This window comes from Cherax quadricarinatus, chromosome 30, assembly GCF_038502225.1.
Source record: "Cherax quadricarinatus isolate ZL_2023a chromosome 30, ASM3850222v1, whole genome shotgun sequence".
Lineage (NCBI taxonomy): Eukaryota > Metazoa > Arthropoda > Malacostraca > Decapoda > Parastacidae > Cherax > Cherax quadricarinatus.
This window is the reverse complement of record NC_091321.1, coordinates 411,347-426,323: the sequence shown is the minus strand read 5'-3', so window position 1 is coordinate 426,323 and position 14,977 is coordinate 411,347. Positions and strand designations below refer to the sequence as shown.

At 43.5% G+C, this 14,977-nt stretch overlaps 1 protein-coding gene across 1 annotated transcript in view; it reads right to left on the bottom strand.

Annotated features, from left to right (window-relative positions):
- Positions 1-14,119, bottom strand: part of Scp2 (Sarcoplasmic calcium-binding protein 2) — a 394,806-nt gene extending 380,687 nt beyond the window's left edge. Inside the window, exon 1 of the mRNA XM_070089823.1 lies at positions 14,047-14,119. The gene's annotated coding sequence lies outside the window, so the exon portion shown is untranslated. The remainder of the gene's footprint in view (positions 1-14,046) is intronic.
- Between the last annotated feature and the right edge of the window lie 858 nt (positions 14,120-14,977).

Here is a 14,977-nt window from a genome sequence, read left to right as displayed (position 1 = left end):
GTGTTTCGTGAGGCGGGTCTTAGATGATGACCCGCCGTTGGTGCTTTTGGTCATCTGACCCATGCCTTCCGCTGGCTTACCCCTCCACCCGTTTAAAAATTATATTCATAGTTATAACCATTTAATTCTAATAATGTTAAACAAGGAGGTGATGCATCTCGCACAGACTTCATAGAAAATGTCAGAGGATTAAAAAAAAAAAAAAGCCTCGGGTGTGGAAAGCCAATGTAAAGGCAGGAGCGTTGGTTCGACTGAATGAACATTTTTAGAAATATCAACAGTGTTCACATAAGTCATTATAAAGACCTCCTTCATTTGCTATTACAATCATGGGTGGAGCGCTAAACTCGTAGGAGTTTAGCGGTATAAAATACCCGAAAGTTGATGATTAAGACACACGTGCAACAGTTGGGTATCTTTATTATTGAAACGTTTCTACTGTAGGCTTCTTCAGTCGAATACAGAGGCAGCAGACGTGTAGTAGTGAAATGAAGATGTAATCAGTCCATCAACCTTGGAGAAATAGTATTCTAGGTGGTCAGTCCCTCAGGCCGGGCTGAGGGACTGACCACCTACGTTTCGCCTATTGTGTAGGCGAAAGGTTTCAACAATAACAATACCCAACTGCTGCACATGTCTTAATCATCGTAGGTTATACAGCGCCTGGTGAAACGGAATTCTTTCAGATTCAGGCCAAGAAAAGGAACGATAAATTCTTCAGATCACCGGCATCAAGGTATCTCCCTAGGATGAGGAATTCACTCTCTCGGATCTCAAAGAGTTGGACATAACTGGCTTGCAAACCATTCCATGATAATCCAGTGGATTTTCCTTGTGGAACTAGACTACAGGGAACCCCCAGTTTCAACGATAGGTTCGCTGAGATGAAGATTTCCTACTTCTCGTGATAAATGCTGGGAACTTTCCTTCGGCTATCTTCTCTGGCTGTCAAAGAGCTCATTATATTTCTGTGTGCCTGGCCATGTAAAGCAGAATTCTCATCTTTCTCAGTTTCCTTTAAACAAAACAGTAGGCTCGGCGGAGTGTTGAGGACGATCTCCGGTGTGCGCTTACAAAACACAACCTGACATCGACCAGTTTGTGAGATAAACAGGCTCATCCATCCACCTAACGGGGGTGAATTCTTCACTGTCATCCCAAGAAAGAAATATGAATCAATAATGAAACGAAATGTTACGTTGTAAATCCTCTATTTGTGCTACCTCTCGTATTTTTTTTTTTTTTTTTTTTGCAATTTTTGCGTTTAGTCATGTATCAAGTTGAAATACATCTACCATTACAAAATAAATTAAGGCACAAAATAAGTACCCGTAAATTTTATGTCTGATCAAGTTCATGTCACTGGAAAAAATATCGATATTTGGTAAATAAGTTGATATCTCTTAGTTCATGTGTACAACTATCACATGTTTACCCTCCCTCTTTTAAATAACTATGGGCATTACTGTCTACGAAACTATATATTGGTAAGTGAAATGAGAAACTTTGGGAACCCCACTTCAGGGTTTGCATGAGATACCTTGAGAATATCTCTTCTGTCTGGCTTCAACTTTATGATATACCAACTTTTAACTGTGATGCAACTAACAAACATTAAAGTTCAGTACAGTTTCAGGCTGTGTTGCTGCTAATTTTCCACCCTTATTGAGAAAAATATATTAGTTTCATGCCATAACGTGAGGACTTTACACTGGCTCAGACAATGAACACTGGTTCGAAATTTTAACGGGCTTTGTAGAGGCCAGTTTGCTAATTTTATTGAAGAAAATTTGGATCATTATATTTACCCTTCTAGAGCACCAAGGAATTTTTGTAACAAGCAAAAAAAAAAAATAATAACTTGGATGTCATATCCTCCTCAGTGTGCACCAACACAACATTAAGTTCACACAGTTCCCTTTGGTCTTTTATATATTAATTTTATCTTTTATTTAAAAACAAGTTGATTTAAGAATTTAAGTAAAAACAACGACCTGAGATGTTATACTCAAGCAGATCTTCCATAACATAACTGCTAAAATTTCATAAATATCAATCTATTGGCTTCCATGATAAACAAGAGATTAACACCCTAGGAAAACCATTATCACGTGGAAGATTAAGACACATGTGCAACAGCTGGGTATCTTCATTGATGAAACGTTTCGCCTACACTGTAGGCTTCTTCAGTCAAATACAGAGGCAGCAGGGATATCGTTTCAGACCATGAAGCTGAACTCTCCTCCAGGCTGAGGGACTGACCACCTCAAATACTTTTTCTCCAAGGTTGATGGACTGATTACATCATCTTTATTTCACTATTACATCTGTTCCCTCTGTATTCGACTGAAGAAGCCTATAGTGTAGATTAAACGTTTCATCAATAAAAATACCCAACTGTTGCAAATGTGTCTTAATCTTCAACTTATCAGAATTTTATACAATTTTCAACATTAAAGTCAAGGTATAAAAGTTTAGGGAACTGTCACACCGAACTGAAATGGGGTTATTATTTTCGAATGTGGGACCTTTAAACTATAATTCCTGGATCTTTAGGGGTGAGATTGATTTTCAGCTACTGTGCCTCTACTTAGGATTCAGTTATAACTCCTAGATCTCTTGAGAGAGTCGAACTGCGGCTCGTCTACTGAGAGTTTTGATGTACAGTTACTATGATTCCTAATGTGCAGGGCAGTGGGACTGATACAGGGGATACTTCTTTCGGATCCCTCAAAGACTGAAACACATATTTCTTTAGTCTTTTTTGGTAATTTAATCCTTTTAGCACCCAGGATAATTTCGGATGTGGGTGTTCACACCAATTTGTGGTTGCATGGGAAGTTTCAGTTCTTAGCCCAGCATTTTAATTGGCCCTATTGTACCTATTCTTAGAGAGATGTTGAACCCTGCCTCCATTACTGCAACCAGATTATTCCAATTTGACCATTCTGGAGTCAAGATATACCTCCTTATATTCCTATGACTCGTCTGTCTTTAAGAGGCACACAAGTTCCCCCGTCTTCTAATAGCATGTTCATTTTTCCATTACAATCTACGTTGTCCATAATTACTATCGCATTTACTTTATCTGTTTCGTAAGGTGAAGTCTAGGATCTTTCTTTAATTCATGGTATAACTTAACAAATCTTTGAGGACAAATGTGTTGCAAAGGTCTGAGACCTGAATTGAGATCTTCATTGGCATCAAGAGAATTTTTATAATCAAAAAGAAGCGCTAAACCTACAAGAGCATCAAGAGAAGCATTCTTCCTGTCCAAAGATATGCAGTTCACCCATCCCTCTTTATCCTGCCTCATCACTGTTACTGTCATAGAACTCTAGCAGGTGTGTCAGATAAGACTTATCATTCTCTGAAGTCATACTAGCTGTTTATCAAAATTACTTTTTTCCCACAAACTGCTCGTATAGCATGTATGTCAATATCAGATGCTGCAAGTCTCTAATTCGTCTCTCTCTAGTATGCCTGACATATTTACACATGTCAGGTATACTCCACGTTTCCGGTTCCTTAGTGTAGATCCCAATTATCCTAATTTTTTTTTTTTTTTTTTTTTGGTTGAAATGTCCCAGGAACTCTGCATGGCGGAGGGGAAATACATTTGGAGACACGAATGAGCGGCGGCAAAAGATACAAAGGACAATTAGTAGGTAAGGCGAAGGAGGAGGAGGAGAAAACGGCAGTTAAAGCTGGTGTAACAGATGAACTGAGGAGAGAAAACCGTAGATAGTATGTGCATTAAAGGTGGTACCTTCAGAGAGGAGGCCTTGAAACTAAGAACAATAGAGTGTTCAAGAGACCGCCTATTTAGTGAGGTCTTATTAGTTGTTTGTGGATATACATGGAGAGCGAGACTTATGGATAATCAGTTATGTTGTAAAGAAACTTAACGAAGAAAATAATATAGTGAGTTTAGGAAAATATGGTGAGAGGAATGAACAAATAGTCGTCTGGGGAAAATTAAAAGGAGATAGGACTTTTCAAATATTGAGGATTACTTGAAGGTAGAGAACGATCTTCACATCTAGGAAGTTATGTAAAAAGCAGAGACGCAAGTCTTCGAATTAATACATAAAGAGAGGAAGAAAGTCATGGGGAGACTGACCACACACAGTAATTAAGAACTATGTGGACGGCCTACATCCTTAATCCAGAGACCCGAAATAGGGAAAAGGGTAGACGATGAATGTCTCCGAAGACAGCGCCTGAAGAAGCTTATGTATAATTAAATAAACGGTAATAACGGCAAGATTGTATACTACTCAGTGAACGGAGTAAGGGATTGGAATCCATGGCAAGCCTGTCTTAAATCCTGGAAACCGGTGCGTTATCAACCGTACCATTCCATTCATTGAGCTGATTACAATTGTGACATTCCAATTCACAACGGCTTTGAAGAGACATAATCTAGAGCTTGCCATAGCCATGCTGGTAAGAGATTCACCTGTACAACTTGCATTTGTAGTCACAGTGAGTCTCATGCTAACTGTCCTGGCGTGTACAGAAATTCATGTAATTGGAAGAGTCATATTAAACCGGCATGAATAAATGAATCATGCAGAGCGTCGTCTGAGAGAGTATGACGGATTATGAATCAACTGGTAGACGGCCTTGATGTAAAGAGATCGAACATGGCCTAGTTATGTCATGCCTTCTCTTCTTTTCAAAAAAAGTGGAATTCACGTTCCAGTATAAAATTGTAATATTGGCATGAATAAGAGAGATCTCCAGTATAAATGAGACAGCAAGGTGAAGAATGTTGACACGAGGGATCACTCATTCTCGGTGTTGCAGACACGGCACCCTGAGGCAGATCGAAAGCACTTAACTAAATGCCTAAACCACCAGCAGTAACGACAATACCGAGTCAGAAAGAACTCAGCGAACAACTGTTGAAAATAGTTTTTGGTGACGCTGTCAGACAGGAGGGACAAAGACTGTAAAATTCACAAAACGCTCTGGCCTGTGAGGTCATTCAGCGCTTATGTCGATGGAAAGTTATGTACATTCTATACACCGACACTAGCGACGTTGCTGGGAAAGTTCCATCTATCTTCCACACGACTAAGGAATAATAGCGGCGAACATCAACACATATCCCTCAAAATATTTCAAAAAGACTACACGAGGGAGGACGACAGCTCTGCAACGTGAATATATTTGCTCATTTCGACGATCCTTGATTATGATTCCGTTCACATCCGGATTATTGACTAGTGTTAACCTCCCAAGCAGTGTGCATGCAAAGTATGAAAGGTGATTTAGGACCAGCGAGGTCATAATTGCTAGAGCAGTTTTTTCCCCTCGTCTAGTGCATTCTCTTGGTCTTGTGTATATTAAATATATATATATATATATATATATATATATATATATATATATATATATATATATATATATATATATATATATATATATATATATATATATATATATATATATATATATATATGTGTGTGTGTGTGTGTGTGTGTGTGTGTGTGTGTGTGTGAATACCTCATAAAATCTATAAAATTAGGCATTTCGTTCTAGTTTTTTAACGAAAAATATATAAATTGCAGCAGTAATGCAAATAACTTTATTCACGAATGAGAGACAAAGACACCAATTGTAACGAGGACTAGCAAAAGTGAGAAAGGTTTTTGCCTACTCTCATCAAACACTGGAACAGACTTCCCTCTGGTGGTGCATGAAAAAACACAATAATACTCGTTTAACTGCCTGACAAACACTTCGCAAATATAGTTTACATACATAAAACAATGGTTAATCAACGCATGATTCTTAGTGATGGGTGTAAACTGATCGGTGTAGACTGACTGTGACGAGTGTAGACTGACAGTGATGGGTGTAGACTGATCGGTGTAGACTGACTGTGACGAGTGTAGACTGACAGTGATGGGTGTAGACTGACAGTGAGTGATGGGTGCAGACTGACAGTGAATGATGGGCGTAGACTGACAGTGACGAATGTAGACTGACAGTGATGGGTGTAGACTGACAGTGACGAGTGTAGACTGACAGTGATGGGTGTAGACTGACAGTGATGGGTGTAGACTGACAGTAATGGGTGTAGACTGACAGTGATGGGTGTAGACTGATGATGAGTGATGGGTGTAGACTGATGAGTGATGGGTGTAGACTGATGATGAGTGATGGGTGTAGACTGATAGTGACGAGTGTAGACTGACAGTGACGAGTGTAGACTGACAGTGATGGGTGTAGACTGACAGTGATGGGTGTAGACTGATGATGAGTGATGGGTGTAGACTGATAGTGACGAGTGTAAAGACAGTGAACGGTGTACCCTGACACTCGCCAACAAACTATCCAAGGAAACAAGATGTTTCCACTTCCCCGGGATCGACCCCGGGTCCGTCAGATGTGAGCCTCAGCTGACATCACTTCAGCAGTGAGAAGTGAGAATTTTACCTTAAAACAATCGCAGTTTAAACCCAGGTCTGTATTCTCATTTAATTTTAAATTTACATACAAAGTTTTGCGGTACAGCGGCGCAGCACAGAATGTCTTTCACCAGTGTTTTATATGGCGGCAGAGTCATGTGAGTGGAGGGTGGGGAGAGAGCCTTCTACACCTCTGTTCTGACTTTTGGTGTTAACTGTTCTTACTTCTGGTGTTTAAACAAGATTAGCAGTGGTAGTGACCTGACAGTAGTTTATTAACAAATCTTATTATAGATAATAAGTTTTTCTGTTATCTCTCTCTCTCCACACACACACACACACACACACACACACACACACACACAGGTGAGTATAACACTAGGCACATCTCTTGAAGCGCACATCAACCAAATAACTGCTGCAGCATATGGGCGCCTAGCAAACCTCAGAACAGCATTCCGACACCTTAATAAGGAATCGTTCAGGACCCTGTACACCGTGTACGTTAGGCCCATATTGGAGTATGTGGCACCAGTTTGGAACCCACACCTAGCCAAGCACGTAAGGAAACTAGAGAAAGTGCAAAGGTTTGCAACAAGACTAGTCCCGGAGTTAAGAGGTATGTCCTACGAGGAGAGGTTAAGGGAAATCAACCTAACGACACTGGAGGACAGGAGAGATAGGGGGGACATGATAGCGACATACAAAATACTGAGAGAAATTGACAAGGTGGACAAAGACAGGATGTTCCAGAGATTGGACACAGTAACAAGGGGACACAGTTGGAAGTTGAAGACACAGATGAATCACAAGGATGTTAGGAGGTATTTCTTCAGCCACAGAGTAGTCAGTAAGTGGAATAGTTTGGGAAGCGAAGTAGTGGAGGCAGGATCCATACATAGCTTTAAGCAGAGATATGATAAAGCTCACGGCTCAGGGAGAGTGACCTAGTAGCGATCAGTGAAGAGGCGGGGCCAGGAGCTCGGACTCGACCCCCGCAACCTCAACTAGGTGAGTACACACACACACACACACACACACACACACACACACACACACACACACACACACACACACACATACGCACGTCGCTAGCAATTTCAGCCAGACTGGAAAAGAAAAAAAAAACTGAATATATCCAATACTTCTGCCAAAAGTGAAGCAAGTAGCTTGAACAAAAATATCTGAGAGCATTTTATTTCAGCGTGAAGTGAAGCTCATTTTGGTTTCCATGACAACCATCAAATAGTATTTAATATTTAACGTGTGACTATACCTAATAACCAGCAACTTGCACCTTACATCTCGTTCCGCAAAATACTCATCAAACTGAACAAGTAATTTTCCCATTTATATTAAATCATTTAACTGCCTCGCCTCTCTAGTGGAAAAAAAATCTATTTCAACTGAATCGTTAAAATAAATAAATATAATGGTAGAACAAATCAAGTGTTTTTCTTTATATGCGTTTTCTGATCACACATACAGAGGAGCTATGAATCAACCCCTGCAACCAAAAACAAGCGAGTAGACGCACACATACACACTACGAGCTACAACTCGACCCCTGCAACCACAAACAAGCGAGTACACGCACGCATACACACTACGAGCTACAACTCGACCCCTGCAACCAAAAAATTAGCGAGTACACGCACACATACACACTACGAGCTACAACTCGACCCTTGCAACCACAAACAAGCGAGTACACGCACACATACACACTACGAGCTACAACTCAACCCCTGCAACCAAAAACAAGCGAGTACACGCACACACACACACTACGAGCTACAACTCAACCCCTGCAACCAAAAACAAGCGAGTACACGCACACATACACACTACGAGCTACAACTCAACCCCTGCAACCAAAAACAAGCGAGTACACGCACACACACACACTACGAGCTACAACTCAACCCCTGCAACCACAAACAAGCGAGTACTATCGTCGCTCAGTTGTCACAGCAAGGAAAAAAATATCCAATCAAAATTTTAATGAAGTGTGTGTGTGTGAACCCTCACTTCTGTACTCCATTAACACTTCTTTCCATCTTCAGTGTACACTTAGATTGTCTGAAATATATGATTTTCAGTTCCCCTGTTTAGACGCAAATACATTGAGGTGGTGCTACAGTACAATAGTAGGAGTAGAAGAAGTAATATTACAATCAGAACGAAGCGTTAACTCTCATAAGGTTACAGTATTAGTATCATTGGGAAGCGCTAAAGTCGTGAAGGTCAAAACAGCACTTGGGTAATGGAAGGCACTCGGGTTTGATTCGAGAAAGGAAACGGTAGCTTTATTTACCTATCAAGGCACATGAAAAACGGTCTACGCAGAGTGAAAAATGGCTTGTTAAAGTTCTACACAGAGTGAAACGTGGCTTCTTAAAGTTCTATACACTCAGACGTGGCTTGTCAAAGCTCTACACAGTAAAACGTGGCTAAGCTCTGCACACAGTGAAAAGTGGCTTGTTAAAGTTCTATATAGTCAAACGTGGCTTGTTAAAGCTCTACACAATGTAAGTTTCCCTATAGAAGCTTCTTTTGCATCTTTGTAATAGGATATAGTCCCTGCATCTGGCCTAGTTCCTGCACCAGGCCTAGTTCCTGCACCTGGCCTAGTTCCTGCACCAGGCCTAGTTCCTGCACCTGGCCTAGTTCCTGCACCTGGCCTAGTTCCTGCACCAGGCCTAGTTCCTGCACCTGGCCTAGTTCCTGCACCTGGCCTAGTTCCTGCACCTGACCTAGTCCCTGCATCTGGCCTAGTTCCTGCACCTGGCCTAGTTCCTGCACCTGGCCTAGTTCCTGCACCTGGCCTAGTTCCTGCACCTGGCCTAGTTCCTGCACCTGGCCTAGTTCCTGCACCTGGCCTAGTTCCTGCACCTGGCCTAGTTCCTGCACCTGGCCTAGTTCCTGCACCTGACCTAGTCCCTGCATCTGGCCTAGTTCCTGCACCTGGCCTAGTTCCTGCACCTGGCCTAGTTCCTGCACCTGACCCAGTTTCCTGCACCTGATCCAGTTTCCAGTAGCTGACCTAGTTCCTGCACATGACCTAGTTCCTGCACCTGGCCTAGTTCCTGCACCTGACCTAGTTTCCTGCACCTGACCTAGTTCCTGCACCTGACCTAGTCCCTTCATCTGGCCTAGTTCCTGCACCTGGCCTAGTTCCTGCACCTGGCCTAGTTCCTGCACCTGGCCTAGTTCCTGCACCTGGCCTAGTTCCTGCACCTGACCCAGTTTCCTGCACCTGATCCAGTTTCCTGTAGCTGACCTAGTTTCTTGTAGCTGACCTAGTTCCTGCACATGACCTACTTTTCTGCACCTGACCTAGTTCCTGCACCTGGCCTAGTCCCTGCACCTGGCCTAGTTCTTGCACCTGATCTAGTTCCTGCACCTGACCTAGTTTCCTTCACCTGACCTAGTTTCCTGCCCCTGACCTAGTTCATGTACCTGACCTAGTTTCCCGCACTTGACCTAATTTCCTGCACCTAACCTAGTTCCTGCACCTGACCTAGTTCCTGCATCTGACCTAGTTCCTGAACCTCAGTTTACTGCACGCGACCTTATTCGTGTGATTTCTGCATATGAGATGCATTCCAGAATCCAGATCCCTTCAGAGGCATTAATTTATTCCCTTGCAGGGCCTTCAATCGTGCACCACAATTATATATCTCAGTCATTCTACTCCCATGAGAATGCAGGTTCACGGCTCTCCCTTCATAGGGATGATTCTTGTTTCAGTCTTTCATCCCTTTTCATGTTTTTATTTGCATTTATACCCTTCAAAATGTAGTTATGTCCTTTCTAACAAATATATGTGCTTTCCAATAAATTTACGTCCTTTCCAATAAAATTGTCATTTTCAATAAATTTGTCCTTTTTTTTCAATAAATTTATGCCGTATCAATAAATTTATGTCCTTTCTCAAATACGGAGATTAGAAGTGTAATGCACAGTTTACAAGAGACCTTATCAACAACATAATAGTATGGTTTTAGGATTTGTGATACTTATACTTCTTGATATAAATGAAAGCAGTCTATTAGCCTAATTACAAACACTCCAGAACTGCTGTCTTGGCCTCACATTCTATCTAACCATGACTCAAGTTATCTTCACTGGGATAAGGCGCTATATTGTCCTGTACAAGAGCTACTGATAACCTAAATTATACATGTAACATTAGCAAAGATACGTGTATTATCGGTGGACGCTTTGCATTAACGGTATATAATATCGACAAGGTGATAAGACACGTGTACAACACCTGGATATCTTTATTGACGTTCCGCCTGCCCAGCAGGCTTCTTGAAACAAATACAGAGGCGACTCTTGAACTGGAGAGAGCGGAACAACTGGAGAGGAACTTTTGAAGTTGTACAGTTCTGAACTGAATACCTGTAATTACTGTATAGGTGCACGGTTTTGAACATCTGAAATTATTGTACAGGTGTACAGTTCTAAACTGAACACATGAAATTTATTGTACAGATGCACAATTCTGAACTGAACATCTGTAATTTTTTTCCACTGTCTGCAGAAATATAGGCTGCTTCTGTACTAGTTTGAAAATGCCTGTTGTGCAGGTGAGACGTCGCCCAGTGAAGATACCCTGCTGTGGCTCAGTGAAGATACCCTGCTGTGGCCCAGTGAAGATATCCTGCTGTGGCCCAGTGAAGATACCCTGCTGTGGCCCAGTGAAGATATCCTGCTGTGGCCCAGTGAAGATACCCTGCTGTCGCCCAGTGAAGATACCCTGATGTGGCCCAGTGAAGATACCCTGCTGTGGCCCAGTGAAGATACCCTGCTGTGGCTCAGTGAAGATATCCTGCTGTGGCCCAGTGAAGATACCCTGCTGTGGCTCAGTGAAGATATCCTGCTGTGGCCCAGTGAAGATACCCTGCTGTGGCTCAGTGAAGATATCCTGCTGTGGCCCAGTGAAGATACCCTGCTGTGGCTCAGTGAAGATATCCTGCTGTGGCCCAGTGAAGATACCCTGCTGTGGCCCAGTGAAGATACCCTGCTGTCGCCCAGTGAAGATACCCTGCTGTGGCCCAGTGAAGATACCCTGCTGTCGCCCAGTGAAGATACCCTGCTGTGGCCCAGTGAAGATACCCTGCTGTCGCCCAGTGAAGATACCCTGCTGTGGCCCAGTGAAGATACCCTGCTGTGGCTCAGTGAAGATACCCAGCTGTGGCCCAGTGAAGATACCCTGCAATGGCCCAGCGAAGATATCCTGCTGTGGTCCAGTGAAGATACCCTGCTGTGGCCCAATGAAGATACCCTGCTGTGCCCCAGTGAAGATACCCTGCTGTGGCCCAGTGAAGATACCCTGCTGTGGCCCAGTGAAGATACCCTGCTGTGGCCCAGCGAAGATACCCTGCTGTGGCCCAGTGAAGATACCCTGCTGTGGCCCAGTGAAGATACCCTGCTGTGGCCCAGTGAAGATACCCTGCTGTGGTCCAGCGAAGATACCCTGCTGTGGCCCAGTGAAGATACCCTGCTGTGGCCCAGTGAAGATACAGTGCTGTGGCCCAGTGAAGATACCTTGCTGTTACCCAGTGAAGATACCCTGCTGTCGCCCAGTGAAGATACCTTGCTGTTACCCAGTGAAGATACCCTGCTGTCGCCCAGTGAAGATACCCTGCTGTTACCCAGTGAAGATACCCTGCTGTCGCCCAGTGAAGATACCCTGCTGTCACCCAGTGAAGATACCCTGCTGTGGCCCAGTGAAGATACCCTGCTGTGACCCAGCGAAGATACCCTGCTGTGGCCCAGTGAAGATACCCTGCTGTGGCCCATTGAAGATACCCTGCTGTGGTCCAGTGAAGATACAGTGCTGTGGCCCAGTGAAAATACCCTGCTGTGACCCAGTGAAGATACCCTGCTGTGGCCCAGTGAAGATACCCTGCTGTCGCCCAGTGAAGATACCCTGCTGTCGCCCAGTGAAGATACCCTGCTGTCGCCCAGTGAAGATACCCTGCTGCTACCCAGTGAAGATACCCTGCTGTGGCCCAGTGAAGATACCCTGCTGTCGCCCAGTGAAGATATCCTGCTGTCGCCCAGTGAAGATACCCTGCTGTGGCCCAGTAAAGATACCCTGCTGTCGCCCAGTGAAGATACCCTTCTGTGGTCCAGTGAAGATACCCTGCTGTTGCCCAGTGAAGATATCCTGCTGCCGCCCAGTGAAGATACCCTGCCGTCGCCCAGTGAAGATACCCTGCCGTCGCCCAGTGAAGATACCCTGCTGTCGTCCAGGACGATACCCTGCTGTCGCCCAGTGAAGATACCCTGCTGTCGCCCAGTGAAGATACCCTGCTGTCGTCCAGGAAGATACCCTGCTGTCACACAGTGAAGATACCCTGCTGTTGCCCAGTGACAGTACCCTGCTGTCACAGTGAAGATACCCAGCTGTCACCCAGTGAAGATACCCAGCTGTCACCCAGTGAAGATACCCAGCTGTCACCCGGTGAAGATACCCAGCTGTCACCCGGTGAAGATACCCAGCTGTCACCCGGTGAAGATACCCAGCTGTCACCCGGTGAAGATACCCAGCTGTCACCCGGTGAAGATACCCAGCTGTCACCCGATGAAGATACCCAGCTGTCACCCAGTGAAGATACCCTGCTGTCACCCGGTGAAGATACCCAGCTGTCGCCCGGTGAAGATACCCTGCTGTCACCCGGTGAAGATACCCTGCTGTCACCCGGTGAAGATACCCAGCTGTCGCCCGGTGAAGATACCCAGCTGTCACCCGGTGAAGATACCCAGCTGTCACCCGGTGAAGATACCCAGCTGTCACCCGGTGAAGATACCCAGCTGTCACCCGGTGAAGATACCCAGCTGTCACCCGGTGAAGATACCCAGCTGTCACCCAGTGAAGATACCCTGCTGTCACCCGGTGAAGATACCCAGCTGTCGCCCGGTGAAGATACCCAGCTGTCACCCAGTGAAGATACCCTGCTGTCACCCGGTGAAGATACCCAGCTGTCGCCCGGTGAAGATAACCTGCTGTCACCCAGTGAAGATACCCAGCTGTCGCCCTGTGCAAACTTATTAATGCATATAAATTCAGGAATAAAATCTCGTTACAAATTAAGCAAAGATTTTCCATTAAATTAATATTACTAAAAATTACGGAATAGACACACTCTCAACTCATTATAGAACTTAAGTACTAATTTTTGCCTTATCGTTTTAATATAATAATATTCAGTGAGTGTGGAGAAATTTAATCTGCTCGGGAGAGCAAAAAAATTGCCTAGTGAAAATAAGAACTAAAATACTCAGCATAACTCAGAATTTTCATTAGTATTTTGCGGATTATGTTTTTTTTTTATCTTCCAAACGCATATGAAATAGTACATATCTGCAAACCTGGAGAAATATTATATGTATATTGCGTTCTACACCATATTAAAAAAAAGGCATAAAAGTTACTTTTTTTAGTTTTAGGAATTCAACAAACCCCCTATTTTCAATTTATAACGCATCAACATGGAATTTTTTGGTCTCTGTTTTACCGCAGACAGATGCGTTTCTTCTGTTACAAGAGCGTACTCTCACAGAGACTGAGCCGTATGAATGCAAAAGTCACGATGAAAGTACTTACGAGGATGTGGAGAAGCGAGCAGTACACCCTAGATCACGGCTGAGCGGTGACTGCCGCCTCTCTCTCTAACACTTACCTACACAACCTTCGCTTTCCCGCCAAAAATTGCGTCTGCGCACCTGAACTTCCGGCAGCGGCATGTACTGAAGAGTAAGTCATGATTAGCTATCCCCTGAGGGATATCTTTAAGTGCTTGCAGGAATTAGGTATCTCCTAAGGGGTACTTGTAAATGCTTGCAATAATTAGATATCTCCAAAGGGTTACCTTCAAGTGCTTGCAAGAATCACGTATCCCCTAAGCCCTAAGGGATATAGATAGCTCCTAAGGGATTCCTTTAAGTTCTTGTAATAATCAGGTATCCCCGAAAGGGTGGGGGCAGCAGACCTTCAAGCGATTGCCAGATTTCTTTTTCCTTCCTCTGCCATAATTTCGTTTTTATTTGGTTCATAATTCGAGAAGGCTTCATCGGCTTTAAATTTTCAGCGCTTACATCCGGTAACCGGGACAAAAAAAAAATCCTTGAACAATTGGCGTGTTCAGGTGTCCTATGGCCAAAGTTGCATAACCCAGTCCAAGATTCCTGCAACAACTCCTATAGCTTCCATTAAAAACTTTGCAGCCTAGCTTCAAACGTTCGGAAACGTTGCTTTTTAATTCGACAACAGCGTCGATCTAGCAGGGTTCCCCGGAGTGGTCAATATCCACACCTAAGAGTCGATGGGACTATCGGAGGGGTCGATCAGTAAGTTTATTTAGGTACACATACAGTTACACAGATTATCATACATAGCAGCATATGTGTAGATTACATAGCATAACCCAAAAAAAGATCAGACAAAATGATTTACGTCCATAGGGGTCCTTGTGATAAGTATTATTTATATATAAAAGTTAAAACAGGTAAGTAATTTAACTGTTTAGTTATAATAT